The sequence below is a fragment of the Ambystoma mexicanum genome, chromosome 3p (assembly GCF_040938575.1).
Source record: "Ambystoma mexicanum isolate Mex_15411 chromosome 3p, UKY_AmexF1_1, whole genome shotgun sequence".
Lineage (NCBI taxonomy): Eukaryota > Metazoa > Chordata > Amphibia > Caudata > Ambystomatidae > Ambystoma > Ambystoma mexicanum.
Genome location: NC_090925.1, coordinates 1088515349 through 1088534550, shown reverse-complemented (window position 1 = coordinate 1088534550; position 19202 = coordinate 1088515349).

Here is a 19202-nt window from a genome sequence, read left to right as displayed (position 1 = left end):
TAGTAAGATTAGCATTGGATACTGGTATGAGGAAGAGGGATGTAGGGTAATGGCAAGATTATTATTTCGGTACTGAGACAAGGAAGAGTGAAGTAGTCATAGTGGGGGTATTGTGACAAGGAAGAGTGACATGGTGGTAGTGGGGGACTGTGAAGAAGAAGAGTGAGTTGGTGGTAGTTGGGCACTGTGATTAGAAAAAGTGATGTTTTGGTAGTGAAGTGTGATGAGGAAGAGTGAGGTGGTGGTAGTGTGGGACAGTGACAAGGAACAGTGTGGTGGGGTTTGTAGGGACTGTGACCAGGAAGAGTGAGGTGGTGGTAGTTTGGTACTGTGACAAGGAGGAGTGAGATGATGGTAGTAGGGTACTGTGATGAGGAAGAGTGAGTTATTGGTAGTGGGGCATTGTGACAAGGAAGAGTGATGTGGTGGTACTGGGGTACTAAGTTAAAGAAGAGTGAGTTGTTGGTAGTTGGAACTGTGACGAGGAAGAGTGAGATGGTAGTAGCTGGGGATTGTGACGAGGAAGAGTGAGTTGGTGGTAGCATAGGACTGTAATGAGGAAGCATGAGGTGGTGATAAAAGGGGACTGAGGCAAGGAAGAGTTGCATGATAGTGTAGGGCTGTGAAGAGGAAGAGTGAGTTGGGGGAGTGGGATACTGCAATGAGGAAGAGTGTTGTGGTGGTAGTGGGGTACTGTGATGAGGGAGAGTGAGTTGGTAGTAGTGGGGTACTGTTACGAGGAAGTGTGAATTGGTGGTAGTGGGGTACTCTGAGGAAGAGTGAGTTGGTGGTATTGGGATACTCTTATGAGGAAGAGTGATGTGGTGGTAGTTGGGCACTGTGACAAGGAATATTAAGATGGTTGTAGTGGGAAACTGTGATGATGAAGAGTGAGATGGTGGTATTGGAGGATGAAGAAGGGTGAGTTGGTGGTGGTGTGGTACAGTGACAAGAAAGAGGGATGTGGTGGTAGTCGGGGACTGTGGAGAGAAGACTGAGTTGCTTTAGTAGGGAACTTTGATGAGGAAGAGTGAGGTGATGGTACTGGGGTACTGTGATGAGGAAGAGTCACTTGGTGGTAGTGGGGGACACTGACATAGAACAGTGCAATGGTGGTTGTAGGGGTATGTGATGAGGAAGAGTGACGTGGTGGTAGTGGGGCACTGTGAAGAGGAAGAGTGAGTTGGTGGTAGTGGAGTAATGTGAAGAGGAAGTGTGAGTTGTGATAGTGGGGTACTGTGATGAGGTAGAGTGACATGGTGGTACTGATCTACAACAAGAGGAGCCCAGTTAATGACTCCATCTAATGCGGGAAGCACTTTCTCAGGAACAATGTCGAGATTGTCACTCAAGGCACATGCGGGATGCAACATGGGAATCTCCACAAAGCGAGGTACATGCTGCTGGTGACACTGGGAGGACAGTCAGCAGGAACCCAAGATCTGATGAATAGCTAAATAGCTTGTGGAATGTTCAAAGAATGCTCGGTCTGCAAGTACTCAGCCGTCGAGAAGCCAGATAATGGATGCGCACTCTGCATAGACAGCCGCAGCATCAGAGTTCAACCACAGCATGAAAACAATGCGAGGAGCACACAGCATCTCAGTAATGGCGACCCATAAACCTTCAGGCGTCGTTCATTTTAGGGAGATACAAAGAAGCCAGTGACACAATATTATTGAATGCAAACTAGAATGGTGCAAAGCCTATGTTTATGTTACTGATTTACTGCCCGTTTATGGAACCCTCACAAATATGTATTCACACTAACTGCATCCAGTGTATCACACTCCCAGCTAGTGCTATCTCTGTCTCTCTCTCTCTCTCTCTCACACACCTTCTTTCTTTCTCTTGCTCTCTCTTGTGCACTCTTTTCTCTTGGTCGACCTCATTGCCGCTTTATTTATCGCGCCATCTCCCTCTATGTTTCTGAAACTTTCTATGTGAGTGAGAGCTGCGTTGTCAGATGCACGTTTGCTAGTGCAACCCCACCTCTTGTGCTACCAGAGAAATAAAACAATTGTCTGGGGTTGTGTGTGCATTTATCTTTGCAAAAGTAGCTATTAAAAAAAACAGAAAAATAAATGATTTACTTGTTCTCTCATTGGGAACTGTCTCTTTTAAAATTCTGCACCGTTCGTTTCTAATGATTACTTGCAGTATATATTTTAGTCATATTAAGAATATTACACTTCCCTTACCGAGCAAAGCTTATTATCAAAACCTAGAATAACCGTATAATTTATTTTCTAATAGAAGGTTATCGTGCCAAAATCGGAGTCTGGCACTCTCCTATTGTACTCTATTGAAATGCTCCTATGAAAAAGGGGAAAGGAAGTTGGTTGTTGTTCTGGACTCTAGCCTTACAATTAATCAACATGTTGCTTGTATGAAGTCTTCTTGTTGCTACAGAAATAACTTGTTCAGACAAATAAAACCTTGCATCATCAGCACCGGCATTCATCAAGTCTCGTCTTGATTATTGCAATGGTTTGTTAGCAGGTGTCTCTAAACAAATAATCAGTCTCCAGGTGTTACAAAATAATGCAGTCAGGACTATTTATAACCTGGGTCCGCGTGACCATGTAACCCAATCCAGGTGAAACCTTCATTGGTTACCCGTACATCACTGCCTTTCCTAAAAGATTCTCACAATGAAACACAAATGCCAGAACAGTCAAGCTCCTAGTTATCTCTGCAATCGATTGCCCAGAGTCACAGCATCTCGTACTCTTAAGACCCACAGAACTTTATCTGCTCCACCTCCCTCGATTTAAACTTTAAAGCTTTGGTGGTCGATGTTTCCCCCTGCAGGCTCCACTTCTTTGGAACTCTTTGCCAGTTTCTCTCTGCAACACAGCTTCTTTTTTAGGGTTTAAAAAAGGTATTAAACGTTCTTTTTTAATTCTACTGATTAGAATGGCTGACTTGCTGACAGGCTCCTACTTTGTGTATTAACTACTCTCTTGCTGTATCCTTTCCTGGTTCCAGCACACTGAGGCATACGGGCGAGTTTCACTCAACAAAATGTCAAATAAAATAACATAACATAACCCCAGTGAGGGATCCAGCCTGCTTTGCCTAAAATTAAAGCACACTTGGTGAACATAAGACTATCCACAGAAATGGATAGTTGATAAATGTATATGAAATAAAAGGGTTGCATGCTTGAATCACTAAATACATGCTTGATGCTCATGTCTTTTTACTACACTTGACCCTAACAATAAAATGTTATAACATTGAGCCATGCATACTTACAGTTTTAATATTAGGAGGTAAGAATAAAATGGCTGCAACATCAGTTACTTCACATCGCTCTAAGAGCCGCCTGAAAAGCACAGAATCTTAGCTAGGTCTCAGGGTAAGGATGTCTGTGCACAGACCTTGTTGTAAAACATACAGCCTAATGAATTAATATGTACAGGATACATGCACAGGGTTCCCTGGACAGTTTTTGGGTGTACATTTCTTTTACTTCTTGTTTCTCGCTTGGACATCTTTGGCTTTTGTTGCATCAGTGACACTCATGGATGTTTTACTTGGCATGGATTGATGTGTCCTTTGGGGAATCTGAGGTTGTGGTTTTAGGAGGGTGGCTTTGTACTTTCTGTTGCTTTGTGGATCTCATTTGGAATTGTTGCTCTTGAGAAAGGGTTTAGCCTGAAAGGCGCCAAGCTCTCTTTTTTGTATTTTTTGTATTTCCATGGCTGGAGGGATATCGTTATGGTGATTAGATTTTTTTGCTTTGACTTGTGCTGAGTTAGTTTCATAGATTTTTGACTGTTTATAAAGTATATTGGTGTGTGAGGGACGGGAGTGTCCATGCTATGCATTTTTGCTGATATCCTCCCTGCCCCCCACGCATAAGCATTGCAACCACCCCTGTATCCTGCGTCGCCCAGTCCGGAGAGCCTGCACGATTAAGAGAGTGTCCACAAGGTTTCTGTGGTGAGACATTTATCTTTTTTACGCCCTCCACAGCCAACTAGAGATAGGAGTCTACATATAGTTCACTCTGTCTCCTATTCAAGGTTCCCTCCTCTTTTACTTTTTACTTTTTAGTATTCATCAAATTGGGAATTATTTTCCGTCAGGTTCTAATTCGTTCAACATTTTTTACTAATTTACCCTTATAAGTCCAGCAGGGAAACACCACTGCACCAAGAGAATAATTGACCTATGTTTTTTTCTCTTGGTCTTTCCACTACAGGGGTCACTCAACCGCCCTGAAGAAGGCAGCTTCCACGTCCCTCTAATTTTGATACATTATGGACGCCATTGCCGCCGAAACGTCAGTTTTCAAGCAAGGGGGACTTATGTACCAACTCAATTTGGTCCAGTGAGACAATACTGCATATTGACTGTTACACTCTTTGATGTGGAACTCCCACCTATATACCCCCTGCGACGTTGGCATATAACCAGTTGGCATACAACCAGTTGGAATCTTCTGGCACATAACCAGCTGGGATCACTTTGTCCCAATAGAACTTTCCAGCATAGACATCTAACCATTGGGAATTAGACTGAACTTACCCAGATAGATAGCTCTAACACTACTAGAATAACTCAGGAATTTGTTTCAACGCAAACACTCATGAAGAGTACAAGTTGTTGATCAGTATCGATTTTTCTGCTCTATGCCTAATTTTAGAATTTTTCTTTACAACACTATGTTCAAGTTATTATTGTCTTATTTGAAAACATTATCAGGCCGATTCATGGAATGAATATGCACTGAAAAAACGGCGCACGCGTGCGAAAATGTGCGATTCGCAGTGAAATACCGAAAATCGCAGTGCAAGTGCGATTATCGCATAGAAAACAGCGCACATCTATTCATGGAAGTCCGTGCACGCGCAAAATGTGGGATGCGTGCTGAAAAAGTGCGCGGCGCACGCTGGCGCACGCTGGCGCACAGGTCATCGAACGCCGTGCGATAAGGCCACAGCGAATTCGCACATAGCGCGGCGCACATAACAAAAGTAGGCGTAACACGGGGCATTACACGCAGAATGGGGAACAACTCGTGAAAATGTTGGCGTCACGGGGGAAGTACAGGAGGCAAGTGCGCGGAACGCCCACACGCTCGCCTACAACACGTATTCATGGAATGGAATAGGGAAAAACAGCGCACGGCCAAAGACGCGCACAGGCCTATACATGTCCGCCACACGAAAGCAGGCGGTAGCGTCCCTGCGCAGGAAAAAAATGTGCGCCAAAGTTCTACACGCGCGAGAAGTTCCACATGCGATCGGGCCTGGGGGAGCGCGTGCGTGTATTTCAGAGGTGCGCGAGAAGTTCCACACGCGATCGGGCCTGGGGGAGCGTGTGTGTGTATTTCAGGGGTGCGCGAGAAGTTTTACACGCGAATGGCTTGGGTTTGTGTATTTCAGGGGTGCGCGAGTAGTTCCACAAACGATAGGCCTGGGCGCGTGTATATCAGAGGTGCGCGAGAAGTTCCACACGCGATTGGCCTGGGCGCGTGTATTTCAGGGGTGCGCAAGAAGTTCCACACGCGATTGGCCTGGGCGCGTGTATTTCAGAGGTGCGCGAGAAGATCCACACGCGATTGACCTGGTCGCGTGTATTTCAGGGGTGCGCGAGAAGTTCCACACGCGATTGGCCTGGGCGCGTGTATTTCAGAGGTGCGCGAGAAGTTCCACATGCGATTGGCCTGTGCGCGTGTATTTCAGGGGTGCGCGAGAAGTTCCACACGCGATTGGCCTGGGCGCGTGTATATCAGAGGTGCGCGAGAAGTTCCACACGCGATTGGCCTGGGCGCGTGTATTTCATGGGTGCGCGAGAAGTTCCACATGCGATTGGCCTGGGCGCATGTATTTCAGAGGTGCGCAAGAAGTTCCACATGCGATTGGCCTGGGCGCGTGTATTTCAGAGGTGCGCGAGAAGTTTCACACGCGATCGGGCCTGGGGGAGTGTGTGCGTGTATTTCAGGGGTGCGCGAGAAGTTCCACACGCGATCGGGCCTGGGGGAGCGTGTGCGTGTATTTCAGAGGTGCGCGAGAAGTTCCACACCCGATTGGCCTGGGCGCGTGTATTTCAGAGGTGCGCGAGAAGTTTCACATGCAATCGGGCCTGGGGGAGCGTGTGCGTGTATTTCAGGGGTGTGCGAGAAGTTCCACACGCGATTGGCCTGGGCGCGTGTATTACAGAGGTGCGCGAGAAGCTCCACACGCGATTGGCCTGTATGCGTGTATTTCAGGGGTGCCCGAGAAGTTTCACACGCGATCGGACCTGGGGGAGTGGGGTACGTGTATTTCAGGGGCTCGCGGGTGGTTTTACGTGCGATCGGGCCTGGGGGAGCGGGGTACGTGTATTTCAGGGGCTCGCGGGTGGTTTTACGCGCGATCGGGCCTGGGGGAGCGGGGTACGTGTATTTCAGGGTCTCGCGGGTGGTTTTACACGCGATCGGGCCTGGGGGAGCGGGGTACGTGTATTTCAGGGGCTCGTGGGTGGTTTTACACGCGATCGGGCCTGGGGGAGAGGGGTACGTGTATTTCAGGGGCTCGCGGGTGGTTTTACACGCGATCGGTGGTTTTACACGCGATCGGGCCTGGGGGAGCAGGGTACCACTCACCGTCTGCCTTGCATGTAGAAGAACGCGTAGCCAACACCCACCTGCTGTGAAGTAATAGCGTGTGAACCCCAATGCCTGCAAAACACACGCACCGCACCCCACGAAAAGCAACGCCCGTGCGCGATACGTCACAGACGCGCATACGCGCTAAGGGCCTTTGGTCTAATGGAATCGCGTATGCGTGCTGGCGCGCTTATGCGCTAAGGGCCTTTCCTTGAATTACACGCTGACGTGCAGAATTTTCACGTGCCAAATCACTCCGTATCAAGCTGGCCACGCGTAAGCACATGGAAGACCACGCTCCTGCCCAAAAGGCCGAATTACTGCCCCCCAGAGCCCCGAGCAGCCTCCCACGAGCCATCTGCTGCTGCCTGCCTGCCTGCTGCCACCGTGCCCTGCCATTTGGTGCCTGCACATCAGCCATCTGCAGGGGTCCAGTTGCTGTGTCCACCCCTGCTGGAACAGAACACTCCCGACTGGGATACCATCGCTCCACAGCCCAGCCCCAGGACCCAGTTGCCCACCCACGCCTGCCTCGGGGGTCGCCATGTCGGGGCAAACACCATCCGAGACCACTGGCGACCCCCAGCCAGAGGGGCAGAGGGCCACCAGCTTCAGTCAGAAGGAAGTTGGTGTCCTGGTGGAGCTTGTCCTGGGGCATTATGATGCCCTCTTCGGATCACCACTCGCCGACAAGGAAGGACGGGACAGGATCTGGGACGACTTTGTGGTTGCCATCAACGCGGAGGTGGTGGGGGAGCAGGGTACCACTCACCGTCTGCCTTGCGTGTAGAAGAACGCGTAGCCAACACCCACCTGCTGTGAAATCATAGCGTGTGAACCCCAACGCCTGCAAAACACACGCACCGCACCCCACGAAAAGCAACGCCCATGCGCGATACGTCACAGACGTGCATACGCGCTAAGGGCCTTTGGTCCAATGGAATCGCGTATGCGTGCTGGCGCGCTTACGCGCTAAGGGCCTTTCCTCGAATTACACGCTGACGTGCAGAATTTTCACGTGCCAAATCACTCCGTATCAAGCTGGCCACGCGTAAGCACACGGAAGACCACGCTCCTGCCCAAAAGGCCGAATTACTGCCCCCCAGAGCCCCGAGCAGCCTCCCACGAGCCATCTGCTGCTGCCTGCCTGCCTGCTGCCACCGTGCCCTGCCATTTGGTGCCTGCACATCAGCCATCTGCAGAGGTCCAGTTGCTGTGTCCACCCCTGCTGGAACAGAACACTCCCGACTGGGATACCATCGCTCCACAGCCCAGCCCCAGGACCCAGTTGCCCACCCACGCCTGCCTCGGGGGTCGCCATGTCGGGGCAAACACCATCCGAGACCACTGGCGACCCCCAGCCAGAGGGGCAGAGGACCACCAGCTTCAGTCAGAAGGAAGTTGGTGTCCTGGTGGAGCTTGTCCTGGGGCATTATGATGCCCTCTTCGGATCACCACTCGCCGACAAGGAAGGACGGGACAGGATCTGGGACGACTTTGTGGTTGCCATCAACGTGGAGGGGGTGGCAACCTGCAACATCAAGCAAGTCAAGAAGCGCTGGGAGGACTTCAGGTCCAGGACCCTCATAAAGGCCCGACGCCTCGTGGAGGGGGGCCGGGGCAGCATGAGTACCATCCAGCTGAGGGTCCTGGAACGCGTACGCCCAGCACTCCATGCCCAGATCCTTGAGAGGCAGACCCATCTGGAGTCGAGCGGTAAGTGGCCAAGCATTGCTGTGTGAGACAGGGCATGTTGCAGTGTGCTGGTTGTCTGATACTTGCCTGTATGTGTGACATAGGCCATGTACACGTGTGTGTGTGCAGGGACATCATGGTCATGCATGTGAGACCAGTAATGTGTGAAGCACACGGTTGGTGTATGTGTTTAAATGCAACATGGGGAGCCCTATGCGGAATGGACACATGAGAGCATGCCAGTGTCTGTTCCTGGACATGGGTGGGGGTGAGGGATGGGTGCTGATGCCATGTACATGTATGGGGTCCATGTCTGTGTTTCTGACCTGCGTGTCTGTGACTTGTGAATGCCATGGATGCATGACACATGTCTGTGACAATGTTCAGAATCACTGATGCAGCCTAGTTATCCTTGCATCCACTGTGTCTGGGGTGTACGAGTCCAGATGGATGAAAGTACGTTGAAGTGTGTGCATGTGATAGGCATGACCCATGATGCATGTGAGTCCAAAAACAACATTGTATGCTTCAAGAGTCCCTTGGACATGTTTGCTTATGTCCATAAGATGCGCCATGCCTGTTACTGCATGTGTTTTGCCTGCACTGACCCATGTGTTGTGGAGGGACATGATGGAAGTGATCTTTGACAGTGCTACTCATCTGCTATTGCTTCCTGTCTAGGGGACCATTGTACAGTACCCTGATGCTTGTGTTCTATGTCTCCCTCTACACAGCGCAAAGTGAAGAAGAGGGCGGAGACGGCGCTGTGGAGCTAAGCGGCGGGGATGCCCCCACGGCTGCAGCGGAAGGGGTGGGTGAGCCCCCACAGGGGCTTGAAACGGCAGAAGACGGTGTGGAGCCATCCAGGTTGGTGGTTTCCACAGAGGAGGAGGAGGCCGCTACTGAGCCGCACATGGGGCCTGGTGGGGGCATCCCTGCTGGTGCAAGTGGTGCAGTCCAGGGGCAGGGGCAGGAGGCAGCACAGGTCACCGTGGAGGTGCCTGTGCATGTCACTGTCCCTGACACTGTGACTGCACCACCATGCACCAGCAGGGATGCCCCATCCCAGGCCCGTCCGCAGGTAGGGGGGATGTCCATGTCATCTGACCCCCCTCCACCTGCGGACGAGGGGACCCCTGGCCGCATGGAGAAGGTCCTGATTGGTGTCGCGTTGCGCACGGCTGTCATTCGTGATGAGGTGCGTGCTTCCCGGGGGGAGCACGCACGTCATCACGAAGAGCACCGTGCCAACGTGGCCCAGTTGGGAGCGGTCATGGTCGGGGGTCTCGTACATGTGTCGGGCAATCTGGCGACCCTCTCCTCCTCTGTGAAGGCTATGCGCCAGTCGTACTCCATGACGTCTTCTGGCCCAGATGCCACCAGGGCCCCCTGTGGACCTGCCCCGACCAATGCAGCCACCTTGGTGGGGATCCCATCCCTGCCACAGTTGGGAGTCGGACGTCCAGCAGGGGTGGACACACCAGCAACTGGACCCCAGCAGATGGAGGATGTGACGGCATCATCGGGCAGGGCACGTGCACGACGGCGTCGGTGGATTCCATCAGCCTGGATGCCGTCGTGCTGGCACAGGCAGTTGCATCGGAGGGAGCGGCAGGCTCGACGTGGGAGGCATCCTGGCTCGGGGCCATCAACATCAGGGGTGCAGGCATCGCCCGGAGGGCTGGAGAACCCTGGAATGGCATTGACTTCCGTGTGGGAGCGGTTGGGCCAGCAGATAGGTGCGGAGCGGCAGCGGGCAGAGGAGGAACGGCTCACAATGGTCAGGGCAGAGAACTCCATGCGGAGGGCGCTGAGGCGGGCTGAGTGCCTCAAGGGTCTTCGCAGGGAGTGGGAGCTGGACACTGCATTATCCCTGCAAGACCTCGGGGCCAGGGAACATGCCCGCCTCCAAGCCATTGAACAGGAGTTCGATGATGCCCTGGCCCATGACTACAACCAGTGAGCCGTCGGACTAGCCCGCTGCCCTTGTAAATAGTTATGTAGTTAGTGTTAGGTTTCCTTTGCTTTTTTATTTATTTTGGACCTTTTGGACAATGGACCACATTTTTGTATATAGTTTTTTTATTAGGTAGTATTTTTATATAGGTTTCATTTCTTCAGTTGGGATCATGGACCCTGGATTGTTTATCTGTATATAGTTGACTGTTGGATTTTAGTTTTTTTTTGGGATTTACCCATGGAGCAATGGTTTTCGGTTTTGTTTTTACCTTGGATTTACTTTCTTGAACTGTGACTTTGGACACCTTTCCTTTGGATTATGATTTGTCGTTTTTCATTATTTCACGGACATGCTGCTTTTGGTTTTTGATTCCCATTGTCATTTGTTTATTTTTAATTCCTTATGCTGTTGTTAATACATTTTTTCATCAATCTTCAATGTGTAGTATCATCTCATTGGTATCATGCATATCATGATATGGGTTTTGAGATTCACTGACACCCATTGGGTGTATGTGAAGGACATGTGTTCATTTCCAAACTTGCAATTGGGGTTCTATCATGTCATTGCCTTTTATAAGTGGGTGGATGCAACACTCGGATGGGTGTTTGGCATTTAGAGGCTGACCATAAGGCCAGGGATCTAGATTGTGATGACATGTTGGCTGGGGGACATGTGTGGGGGCCTGCTGGCAGGTGCCCCGCAATGCTGGGGGGTGGGGGTGCAGGGGTCATGAGTGGGACATGAGTGGGGGCCTGCTGGCAGGTGCCCCGCAATGCTGGGGGGTGGGGGTGCAGGGGACATGAGTGGGACATGAGTGGGGGCCTGCTGGCAGGTGCCCCTCAATGCTGGGGGTGGGGGTGCAAGGGGACATGAGTTGGTGATCAGTAGTGCAAGGAGACATGTGCCTTTGCTGGGGGGCATGCCCATGTTGGGTGGGCTGCCTGCGGGACATGACCAGGGATGCAGGGTAGTCCCCTGTGGTGTGGGCTGCCTGGAGGGGCCGTGGAGGGTGTACAGGGAACACCTGGGAGGACCCACATGGCCAAATCACATGTAGGACTCCCCGGCACCCCTGAAATACACGTACCCTGCTGAAATCGAGTGTGAAACTTCTCGCGCACCCCTGAAATACACGTACCCTGCTGAAATCGCATGTGAAACTTCTCGCGCACCCCTGAAATACACGTACCCTGCTGAAATCGCGTGTGAAACTTCTTGCGCACCCCTGAAATACACGTACCCTGCTGAAATCGCGTGTGAAACTTCTCGCGCACCCCTGGAATACACGTACCCTGCTGAAATCGCATGTGAAAATTCTCGCGCACTACTGAAATACACGCGCCCAGCCCAATCGCGTGTGGAACTTCTCGCGCACCCCTGAAATACCCGCACCCAGCCCAATCGCGTGTGAAACTTCCTGCGCACCTCTGTAATACACGCACACGCTCCCCCAGGCCCGATCGCGTGTGAGACTTCTCGCGCACCCATGAAATACACGCACACGCTCCCCCAGGCCAAATCGCGTGTGAAACTTCTCGCGCACCCCTGAAATACACGCACCCAGCCCGTTCGCGTGTGAAACTTCTCGCGCACCTCTGAAATACACGCACATGCTCCCCCAGGCCCGATCGCGTGTGAGACTTCTCACGCACCCCTGAAATACACGCACACGCTCCCCCAGGCCAGATCGCGTGTGGAACTTCACGCGCACCCCCGAAATACACGCGCCCAGCACGATCGCGTGTAGAACTTCTCGCGCACCCCTGGAATACACGCGCCCAGGCCAATCGCGTGTGGAACTTCTCGCGCACCCCTGAAATACACGCACCCAGGCCATTCGCGTGTAAAACTTCTAGCGCACCCCTGAAATACACGCACACACTCCCCCAGGCCCGATCGCGTGTGAGACTTCTCGCGCACCCCTGAAATACACGTACACGCTCCCCCAGGCCAGATCGCGTGTGGAACTTCACGCGCACCCCTGAAATACACGCGCCCAGCACGATCGCGTGTAGAACTTCTCGCGCACCCCTGAAATACACGCGCCCAGGCCATTCGCGTGTGGAACTTCTCGCGCACCCCTGAAATACACGCACCCAGGCAATTCGCGTGTAAAACTTCTCGCGCACCCCTGATACACACGCACACGCTACCCCAGGCCCGATCGCGTGTGAGACTTGTCGCGCACCCCTGAAATACACGCACACGCTTCCCCAGGCCAGATCGCGTGTGAAACTTCTCGCGCACACGTGTTCCCGAAACCCGTAATACGCGTTCCCTGCTTTGCGATTGCTGTTTGCCAGTCCGGTAAACTGGTACAGGGTTGGCGCAGCCCTTTGCAATGGTTTTGCGATCTTGATGGCTTTTCCTTGCGCGAGGGCGTTCTTGGGGGCGTAACTGGCGCTGCTGCAGGGTCGCTGCGCCACTCTGCGCCACGTCTGCTTTTGGAGGTGAGAATCCATGAATACGCTGTGCGCGGAAATTGATTTTATCGCACGCGGCTGGTGCAGACATTCGCACGGGCACGCTGTGCGCCAGCCGCGTGCGACACTTTTGTGCGAATTTCCATGAATTACCCTGTTTGTGTGCAATTTTAATTAATACATACTTGTTAAAAATGTGATGCAAAATACAATCAACAAGAAATTTGTTGTAGATTTCAGATTTCAACCACACATACAAACCTTGTGGTGTGTCATGGAAACAACAGGAGAACATTAGTAAAAACACTTCTCTCCTAAAATATTTGTCTCACAGCGATCTTTCTTGCATGAGATTGTGCACACTGATCTACAGAATCCGGTGATATAATCTCACACATTCAAATCACGTTACGCCACAAAAAAATAAATTTCCATTTTTACATTAGGAGTGAGCTTGACCCCACTCCTTTTGCAGTTATCGGACTGGGCAAGCCACACCTCTGTCACAAACTGAGAGGAGGAGTAAAGGTATATTATTGCATGCACACAGAACGGGAGAATTATTAATAATTAATATGGGGAGATGAACATTGAATATTTTTGGGATACAACTCGAGATGGTGGGGGAGAGCTCAAACCATTTGGAGAGGTTTGCAGGCAGGCAAGCTGAAGAGGAAAGTCCTTACAGGGACAATGAACTGCCCATATTGGAGAATGGGATCCAGACAACCAGCTGCCTTTGCTGAGACTGTAATTTCAGGATGAGCAGGGTACAGGCTCTTTTTACCCAAATGAGAAGCAACATTTAACAAGGTAAATAAAAAACCCAATATAAATTCATATTGCCCAGAGTATCTTCTATTTGAAAATCCTGGGAATAGAAAGCTGGAGTAAAAAGGGAAAGCTAAGGTGACAAAGATATAGCTGCACTCTTAAATATAGTGCCTGTGATGCCCATTTAAGTTGAGAACCAAGTGAGAAGTAATTTTCTTAAATCCCAATGCATTTTGTGTTGAGAGGCAGAATTTAAGACGGAATGCATTTCTGTTCCAGTTAAATTCAAAATTGTTTTTGTAAGCTTAAGCACCATTAAATAGAATCCTTTTGTCATGCAGACCGATTTGCACAGGTCCTAGCGTATTTGCATATCAATATTGCCTAATGTGAAATCATGCAGGCAGGGGTGAATCTAGTCATAATAATATGTTTGTGACAAACAGAAATGTGCACAAAGAGCAAAGTGTTAAACCCTTGCAGTCCCTTATCTTTGAAGGCACAAACAGACAGGAAAAGGATGTTTTAACATTGTAGATTTTACTGGGTAAGATTACATCTCCAGCTCAAACTTGTAGAGCTGAAGGAACACTCAGTAGGAATTTAAAGCAGTGCACACAAACATTTAAAGATACACACACAGGTGTACTTAAAGCAACAGAGACACACAGAAAGTTATTTTATCTACACATGTTGTCTGGAATCTGCATGTACATATTGGGAAAAGACTGCACACGCATTCAGAGCCATAGTGAAACATCCCTGAGAGTATTTTGTTCATATTCAAACTTGTGCAAGTCCTACTTAAGCTGACCATTGTCACCATCCTTGCCCCTCACTCTCTGGCCGGCCTCCCTTGGCCCTCCTCCTACCCCCACCTGCGAGGCTAAGAACCTCGGGGTCATCTTTGACTCCACCCTTTCCTTCTCCACCCACATCTCTGAGGTCTCTAAAAAAGTCAAATTTCCGACTGCACCTCCTCAGAGGTACTCTGACTTTCCTCTCCTTCCCCCAGAAGCTCATGGTATCTCAAGCTCTGTTTCTCTCTAGCTTGGACTATTGTAACAGCCTCTTTCTAAATCTACATGCCTCTACTCTCCGCCCTCTGCAACTAATCGAGAACAGGACTGCAAGACTTGTCCCTGGCCTCAAGCCCTGGGTTCGTATCTATCCAGCTCTGAAATCTCTTCACTGGCTCCCAGTGGATGTAAGGATTAAATTCAAAACCCTCTGCGTTGTCCACAAGGCTTTCTGGGGCCTGGGTCCAAAATACCTTCAGCTATCCCTCCGCAAATACCTCCCCTCTCGAGCTCTTCGCTCCTCTACCTCCAACTCACTCAGGGTCAGTCGTTTTTCTAAGAAACGAGCTGGGGGTAGATCTCTGTCTTCGGCTGGGGCCTCCCTCTGGAACAGCCTCCCTGCCACTCTAAACCTTTAGGAGAACCATCTCCAGTTCCGGAAGCACCTCAAGACCTTCCTCTTTTCTTCTGCCTTCGCTCCCCCTCTCCCCTGCTGATCTGTTCTCTCTTGGTACCGTGCACCTGGCCACCCTCTGTCTTTTGGGCCCAAGTACCTGCTCATCCTGTCACACTCCCGCACTGCCTCCGGGCCACCCCTTGCACTGGGGTCTGTATCTGTACCCATACAGCCCCCCCTTTTTCTTCCTGCACTTATCGGACCTACCCTGTCTGCTGCCTTAAACCTAGCACTTACAAATTGCTGGTTGCATTACCACTGTCTGTTGCCTTTATTATTTATTTATTGTTATTTATCTGTTTCTCCTCTGCTTCGCACTTTCCACCTCTCCCCCCTTCCATGCACTTTTCCCCTCCCCCTCTCCCATGCACTTGCGCGTTCTCAATGTCACTGGGCCTAGTAAGATCGCTGTTTTGTTTCACCCCTGTTCCCCTCCCTTGCCTTGTCGTGCTCTGAAACACATGTGCACGAGCGCAATAGAAATAAAATATCAATCAATCAAATCAGGGGACATGAGATTGGGCATCTCACCCTATATGAACCTGTAAATTAATACGAAAAACACATAATTTGGCAGTTGGCAGCAGAAGCTTAAACATCTTACTTTGGAAATGGCATAATAATCTGTAGGCTGTTTAAACACCACAATCCATGATTGGAGCATCTGCACCTTGAGTCCCAAGTCCTTCTCTAGAACATATTATTCTTCACCCATGTACACCAAGAAACCTTTCTATGTACCATTTCCTTTGAGAGCCCTGCCCACATCTATCTAGTCTACTCTGATGACCCCTCCTCCTGCAACCACATAACCACCAAAGCAACTGTTCGGCTAGACTCTACTATCATTTATGTATGAGGTTCAATTACTTTAATTTCAACACTTGCCATCAACAAGGCTGAACGTTCCCGTTTTCCTGAAAAGCAGACCAAGGGCTTTATTTTGATGTCCTTATTTTTGTGAACTTCATCTTTGTATGCATGGGATTTATAAAGCAAAGACATACCTGGGTACACTTGTACAATGATAATGCTTCCCGATTTTACCCCTCACCAGGCCTCCAAATGTGCACTTGTCACTTGCGAGTAAAAAATGGTGTGGTCTGTGTGGGTGGAGAACTAGGACACGCACGCCTTCTATGGCTGACTAGTGGACTACAACTTGCAGTTTGCCCTTGCTTTCACCACTTTCTGCACCCTTCAAGCTAATGCAACCACACCTTCTCCGCCTTCAGTTTTCTTGAGACAGCCTGTAGGTCTGACCACTGCTCTGATGGTATTCCCCATTTCAGAAACAAAACACAACTATAGCCTACTTTAGTCACAGAACGCTCGAAAATGATACTATTTTAGTTCTGCTTGAACCTTTACAGTAGGTGTTCCATACAGAGCTCTTTGAAGTAAACCCCATCCAAACCCAATACAGATCCTATAAAGTCCAACACCACGTCCTAATTGGTCAACTACTCCATTAGCATCGGTCAAGTCCTTATCACACATCTGTCTGTTCGTACCAAGTTCCCAATGTTGTCTGGGTTTGCTGTCTCTTCCTATCTGTGTCTCCCCCTCGAAATGAAGCTGAGATTCATGAAAGGCTCTGACGATGCCTGGATTTGATGAAAAGCCCTATAGTACAGGTCTTAGAGTTTAAAAGGAAAGGAAAGGGTATCTCTCGCCTCGCACAACCATTATATAAGAGCATGTGCTTGCTTTAATGTTAATTACTTAAGTAAGTTCCTCTCTGAGCTTAGCATTGACAGGAGCCATTGCTGTGCCAAAGCTGCTGCTCATCACGTCTGTCATGCCATCAGTCTCGTCTAGAGCCAGGAGACTGCACTATGGCTGCTACATAATTCATCCCCTGAAGATCTCTGTGCCTTGGACCCTTGCTTTTAGGGAAGGCTGTTCTTGGATTCTGGCAACATGTTAGTTGCTTGAATAGGCCTATTGCCTGGAAAGTGAAACTACTGTCCCGCTCGCCTTAGTTTCACCCTGTGCACAATTCACCATAAAGTATATGCCAGAAAACGAGAGATTTTACCTATGGGTCTGGCAAAAGTACAGGGATGCACCTTTGGGAAGCTGTCGCTGCCCTCCCACCCCAGAAAAACCTATGGGCTAAATGAGTTTTCAGGATGTTAAAATAACATTGTCATGACTGCCTTCAGGTACACTTCTAACCACAGGCATTATACAATTTTAGTTTCCAGCATTGCTCGCAGATGGATTTTGGGCGAAGGAAATGAGTTGCACTTAGATGGATTGTTGGGGGTGGGATGTGTGTTGCACCTAGATGGATTTTCAGGGGGGAGGGGTAGGAATGGTGTTGCACCTTTTTGTTAGCCTGTATATTCACATAGATGTTTAGGAGCATGTTGTCTCCCCAGCAATCTGATGATCATAGGGAGAACCACCCCAATGCAACCTAAGTCCTTTGAGGACAGATTGCACCATGAAGATGCATTAGGGTTGCCCCTTCTGTGCCTAAAAATCCACCAGGATAGCTTGCCACTGCTCCAGGGCCTTGGTAATGGACCTAAACGTTTGATATTAGCCTGCTTACAATACCTGCAAGGACAGCCATGGGGTTGTACCTAGATATGCCTGTAGCCTGGTATTGCAACTAGAAAAAAGCACATACAGGTTAACACATGTGGTACACCTAGAGCATTTACGCCTACAATGTTTAGCCCACCCATGACGCTCAGAGATATATGTTGGTAACCTTCCATTGTGCTTATAACTGCTTAATTTAGCCATTGTAACGCACAGTGGTTGCCTGCAGGTATCCTTCATATTGTGCTTATTAGTCTGCTTTGGTTAGCGTTCGTAGAACGTGGAATATATGTAGTAATACTATAAGGGTAGCCTCTCTATTGCACTCAGAGAATTCCATTAGCCTAGTGTCTATGGCATACTGCCTGTCCCACCTAGAAGATGTTCTAGGACAACCACTCTATTGTGCTTGGTAGACGTGAGCGTAGCCTGTATGTAGAGCCTAGAAAAGTCTACGAAAGTAGCTGGCTTTTGCTTCCCCACAGAAGATCGTATGACACAGCAACATCAAAAGTAGGCTCCATCTGGGTTTAAGGTATGCATAGAAATGCACCACCTCTGTGGACATCTGCTGCAGGCACGTCTATCCATCCACGCATTCTAGAATGCAGCGACACCTATGAAAAATTCGGTCTAGCTGGTCACATAACCGCTTCGCACTGAAACACCAGGCTTACCTTAACATCTCTGCCAGTAAAATACAGCGACAGCCTACAACATATGTTTGTCTAGCTGGGTTCATATTGAGTCTCCTTCACTAGTGCTCTGACATGACCTCTGCACTTAACTGGCTATCCTCTTACCTCTCCTCCCGCTCATTCACTGTATCCTGGGGCGGCTGTTCCTCACCTACCCAGCCTCTGGAATACGGCGTACCCCAAGGCTCTGTGCTTGGCCCTTTCCTTTTCTCACTCTACGCCTCCCCCTATGCCCCTGTTATCTCCTCATTCGGTATTTTCACCATTTCTATGCTGATGACACTCAGCTCTTGCTTTCCTTCTCTTCCTTCTCTACTGACCTCCACCTTAAACTCTCTTTCTGTCTTACTGCCATTAAAAACTGGATGCCATCCTGCTTTCTTAACCTCAATACTGATAAGAATGAAGTCCTATTCTTCCCCTCCAACTCTCTTCCCCCTTCATCTCCTCCCCCTTTCATTCACTTTCCTCCCTCTAATCTCCCTATCTCTGCCCACGATCACAATTTAGGCATTCACTCTGACTCCTTTCTCTCCTTTTCCCATCATATTTCTCTCACCTCTTGTGCCTGTCGCTACCACCTCTTTAATATTCACAAAGTTCGCCGCTCTCACTTTCCATGCCACTAAACTTTTAATCTCCTCCCATATCTTCTCTCGCCTCTTCTACTGCTCCTCCTTACTCTTTGGACTACCTACTTCTCATCTCGCCCCCCTCAAATCTATCTACCATTCTGCCGTCCATACCCTCTGTCCCCTTACCTCCCATGACTCAATTTCTGCTTCCCTTTCTTCCCTTGGCTGGCTTCCCTTTCACTCTCAACTTAAATTTCATTTCCTCTGCTTAGTCTTTAAATCTCTCCATGGTCTTGCTTCTCCTTATCTCTCCTCCCTCCTCTCTTTCTACACTCCCTCAAGCTTCCTTCGTTTAGCTGACCACTTCCTTCTCACTGTTCCTCCATCCCCTTGTGCCCCCTCCCGTTTCCGCTCCTTCCAGCTCCTAGCCCCCCTGCA